General features: G+C 29.8%; 1 pseudogene; it reads left to right on the top strand.

The window, feature by feature from the left end:
* Positions 1 to 3,025: 3,025 nt before the first annotated feature.
* LOC125874451 (uncharacterized) lies at positions 3,026 to 3,645 on the top strand (annotated as a pseudogene).
* Positions 3,646 to 5,825: the final 2,180 nt, after the last annotated feature.

Below are 5,825 nucleotides of genomic sequence, written 5' to 3' on the forward strand. Positions count from 1 at the left end.
TTCACCAACTCTTTTCTTATGAGGTACCTCGAATTTTGTTGAATTTCAAACTCAATCAATTTTGAAAATAACACTTGAGATTTTTTAAGATGAAGAAGAAGAAGAGTAGAGAACTTAAAGATTGTAGTTTACAAGTGTGAGGAAACCCCTCTATTTATAGCTACCAAATAGTAGTATGAATAGGTGTTACTTGTGCCTTATCCGAAAAGTCACAACCTTTCGAAAAAGTCACTGCTTATCGAAAAAGTCACAACCCTTTAAAAATGGTACAACTCATCAGAAAAGGCACGACCCTTTAGAAAAATCATAACCCTTCTAAAAAATCACAACCCTTTGAAAAAGTCACAACTCATTGAAAATGTCACAACCCATCAAAAAAGTCACAACCATTTGGAAAAGTCACAACTCATTGAAAAAGTCACAATTCTTTAATTTGAAAATGTATCTACTTTCAATGTAATAAAATTAATTAAATTAATAACTAAAATAAATTAAGCATTTTTAATTGCGGGTATTATAGTAATTCAGCACTCAAGTTTGGGAGTTCATGTTTTTAAGGTAGTACTAGTATCACGGCACGTGCGTTGCATGTGTGTATCATATCATATAGTGTACGATGTTGTAAAATAGAATTAATATTACTAAATTTAATGTTTCTAGTAAATAGTTTTAACTGAAAGAATATTGGGTAGGTGCTTTTAAATGATTAATACAGTTTTTCATAGAGTTAATTGTTTTTTGAGTAATAAATGACCAAATATCATTGAAACATTTCAAAATGCATTCAAAAAATTTAAATTGGAGAGAAAGTGATATTTCTTAAGTAGTATTGTTCTTTACTTTACTCAATCTGGAAAACAAACTTAACCAACAAAACAGAAAAATAATATCAAGATAAAAAAATGGCCAGCATTAACTTTTCCTCTTGAGGTTATGACTGTAAAATATTTTAATATTGTATCTTTAAACATGATATATCTTGTACAAAATATTATTATTCAATTAATATTTGAGTAAGGCTATGATATAGATGTAATTTTCCAAAAAAACAAAAGTGTACTTAAATAGTGAATGTTAATACTTTTATAAGTAGAATGTTATAGAGAAAAGTATATTACGTCAATAATTAGTTCTAAAGAAAATTATCCTTTATTTTGCCACATACATATCATATAGATGTTGTCTTATGAGAGTATCTAGTATCTTATATATGTTCTATCGTGATATAAAACATTAAACTTTTTCAACTAAAAAATTAAAAGATGAAGAAAATTTAAAGTATTATTTGGAGAATTTTTAATTTGATTTAAGATCATTTTATGATCAATCACTATTTTCTTATTATTTTTATATAGCTAGCAAAGAGTGTATCTTGTGACATAACATTTTCTTTGATCAAAATGAACACAAAATAACAAGAAATTAATAATTTATAAAATTAATATTCAACATAAATATAAAAAAAGTAAAGATATGTGGATCAATTCATTGCCAATGAAGAAGGAAGGTGAAAATATATGTTCATGATATATTCACCCTAGTGTTTCATTTGATTGAGATCTCTTGCCAACAAAACTTTACTTTCTCCGTTCATTTTTACTTACATATCTATAATAATATAATTATTATCATGGTTATATTATCATATTATAAGTAAAAGTGAAAATATATTTTTGAAACTATAGACTTAACATCAAAACTACTAATTCAATGAACTATGTTGATGCCCGATGTTTTAAAAAAATTAGAAAGAAACTCCTTCATTTGATATTAAAAGAATATGAAATGGAAATACAAACAAGAAATATCTTACCCCAATTATGTGCCTCTTTTGTATTTGTTTATTATTATTGTCTCTCCCACATATTTATCTATTTATTTTATTACAAATAATAAACAATGTGTGTATTTAAAGTCTCTGTCAAATGAAAACACAAAAGAAATTAATCAAGAAACAAAATAAGAAAAATAAATGAAAGTTCCCACACACTATATATAGAAGATTTATTTGTGAAGCAAAGTTCAGAGATAATTGCATATTTCTTTGTTCTCTTCTTTTCTTCTTTAATAGAAAATTAATACCTAAATTCCAATGCTAAGAACTTTGGCGAAACATATCAATGTATTGGGGATGAATCATTTATGAAAATTTTAAATGATCTCAAATTGTCACAAAAAAGTGATCCCCAAGAATTTATAAGGAGTGAATGGTTGTGATTTAAGACTGAAGAAACATGAAGGTAGATATTGTTGTGACTATTCGTAGGTAATTAGTCTTTTTTTAATGAATAAAACATATAGGTTAATTAAAGAGTATTAATGTTCTAAAATGATATAAATAATATTGATGTATGTATGTGATTAAAATCATCAGAGGAAAATATAAGTGTGAATTGATGAATGATTTGCTACAATTTGTTCACCAACTCTTTCTTATGTGGTACCTCAAATTTCGTGGGATTTTGAACTTAATCAACTATTGCAACTAATAGTTGAGATTTTTTAAGAAGAAGAAGAGTATAAAACCTAAAAAAATTGTAGTTTAAAAGAGAGAGGAAACCCGTCTATTTATAGCTAACAAATAGTAGTATGAATATGTTCTTATTGTGCCTTATTAGATAAGTCGCAACCCTTCAAAAAAGTCCCTGCTCATCGGTAAAGACATAACCCTTTGAAAAAGTCACAACTCATCGGATAAGGCACAACCCTTTAAAAAAATCACAATCCTTTGGAAAAGTCACAACTCATCGAAAATGTCACAACCCGTCAAAAAGGTCACAACCCTTTGGAAAAGTCACAACTCATCGCAAAAGTCACAATCGATTAATGTGAAAAGGTATCAACTTTTAATATAACATAATTAAATAAATTGAGTATTTTTTATTGGGGGTATTATAGTAATTCAACATTCATGTTTGGGAGTTCATGATTTTAAGGTATTATAGAAGATATAGATAGAAGATAGATAGATACAGATAGATATGATATATGATACGGGTAATGCGCTTTGCAGACAAAAAAACTAATGCAATTATCAATCTTTCCATCAGGGGTTAATAGAATCCCAAATTGCGCTATTGGAATTCTAAACCTTTTCAACATTTGTCTTCTTTCTTCTTATCGTTTCAACCCCAACAATTCGGGTATGAGAGTACATCCCCTCTCCCTGAGTCCTAACAGTGGCGGAATTCATTTTAATTTTTCAGAACAGCAACAACACATTCCTGATTCCACAATGAAGAAACTCTGGAGACTTCCTCACGTATTTAACTGCTTTCAGGAATTTCCGTTCTGTTCTATGCAGATGCGGCAATTGAAAAGAAGGAAGGATTCTACCGTTTCATGGTGAAAATCGAACTAGAAGGAGCTAGGGATGGACAAGTGAGGGCAAAGGTAGTAGAGATTCATCCTGGGGTAACGAAGATCGTTGTGAGAAAGGGAAATAGAGACGGTGAGGATGAACAATTGAATGTGGGTACATGGAGGTACAGGCTACCTGCTTCGATGATGCCGGAGTTGGCCACGACGGTATTTGTGGACGGAGAGCTTATAGTGACGGTGCCCAAAGATGACCATGGCCGTTGAGAATTTGATAATGGATCTAGAGGTGTTTGGAGAGACGCTGAACTTGTTCTTGTACAATAGTTAACAGTTTCACATTTTATGTATCAATTAAACAAACTACTAGTACATCAGAGTATATGCTTTCTCAAACAAAAATGATTAAACTTCAATCATGTATACGATATACCTCAACTTTAGCCACATAAAACTTCAAACATGGTATAAAGTTACATTTTGTAGAGACTAACTTTGAACGCCATCTGCGTATGTAGATGTTTGTGGTTCTATGGACATATGTCTAGGTGTCCTTTGGGTAAATGGTTTTGCGAATAGCTGGTTTAAGTTCGCATTTTTATGTTGTTTATCGCTAACTTGTTTGCTTGTACCTGCAACTGTATTTAAACAAACATTATGGGTTTTAAGGAGTTTCCTATCGTCTCCTTTTAGCTCTGGGTTTTTTCCGTCTTCCGATCAACGCAGCTCCACATTTTTATAGTCATGCTGCTGACTAGCTTTAGACTTCAGATTATCTTCATTAGTCTTTAGCTTTTGTATCTCGTTGTCCATACTATCCACTTTTGTACAAAGTGTAGTAATAGCTTTGAGTATCTTTTCGATTGTATCTTCTTCCTCAGTTTCAGTCTGAGTAGCTTTGTCGTGATAGGTACTCTGCAATAACATTCTTATCAGTTTTTATTACTTCAATTGTAAATGTAAAATTTAATATATTTACCATTTTTTCGGTGCGGAACTGGTAGTTGAGGAATTCATGGAAGTGGTAGTGTGGTAGGTGGTAGTGTGGTAGGTGAGTGATTTGTTTTAAAGATGTTACTGTAATATTTTTTTGCTAAGTGTCTTAATCTTGATATTTCTTTAATATTAGGTGCGAAATTCATGGTAAAATATAATAATATTTATTGTAATATTCTTCCGATAGTTGTTTTAGTCTGAATATTTCATTAATATTATTTAAGATATATTTTAGAAATAACATATCTTGGGTTCTTTGGTACATATATAAATTTTACTCCCTTAATTGTTCCAATAGTTTTATATCTTCCATAGATTCTATCCTATATTGTAAATATTCGTAGTTCATTTTAATCTGAATTTATTTCTAAATCATACCATTCTATTCTTTCGAGGTCTAAATCATGTAGGTCTATTTCATACCATTCTTGGTTCAATATATCTTCTGATTCGTTATCTTCAAATATTTTTTTCCATATTATTCTTCTTTATTAAATTATTTCTATATTTTTAAGTATACATAGGATTAAAGTTTCGTAGTTTTTTATCATTTCATCATGAATGTATGTGGTCATGTTCGTTGTTATGCAGATTTTTATTTTCAATTATTCCTTCCTATCATATCCATAATTGATTAAATTCATATTAGATCATTATGAACTAGATTATCTTTATTATGTTTTCCTGTCATTACTAGCATTGTACTTTAGCGGATACTTCCTTCTTATCAGCACCTCAACTTTGTTTACTTCCCTAAACGGCTTCCTTGCCTACCGGTTTCAACATTAGGATGGCATAGTATAGAAGTTTTCTCCCTATTTCCAGTGTGCTAATAAACTGAAAATCATGATTCAAATAATTCTAATACATAATAACTAACATAAATTTATTCAATCATATATATGATATTCAAGAATATATGAAATTAGTTCCGCATATTTTTTTAACAATAAACCTTTGCCTCTTACTTAGCCATGCTATTTGAAATATCTGATTGGATTTCAAATTTTTCCATTAGTATTTTAAATATTTATCTTAGTTGGGAGAGTATTTTCTGAAAGAAGATTTTTATTTAGGCGTTGCCTCCCTCTATGTTACATATGCGTCCCTTTATATAGAAAGGAGACGACTACTACTTTACAATTTCTATCTTATCTCTACAGTAGTGCACAATAATGTGCACGTACTATACTACTTTATGACTAATATATATCTACCTTATGACACATTATGACATACCATACCTATTTTATGACTTTTACTACTTACTTTAATGTCCACCTACTATTTTTACTATTCCTACTTTACACCTTGCAAATACTATTCCTACTTTACACCGTGCAAAGTGCTTTACATTACATCTATCTATCTATTCACGTTTATTTTGTCTGCCATCTTGTATCTTATCTTCTTTTTATCTTGTCCATATCTTATCTTGTATGTCTGCTTCTTATCTTCATCGTCTTCTTTTACTCTAAATCGACATCTGGAATTATGTTATCTTCTCCGTT

Source organism: Solanum stenotomum, chromosome 8 (genome assembly GCF_019186545.1).
Source record: "Solanum stenotomum isolate F172 chromosome 8, ASM1918654v1, whole genome shotgun sequence".
NCBI lineage: Eukaryota > Viridiplantae > Streptophyta > Magnoliopsida > Solanales > Solanaceae > Solanum > Solanum stenotomum.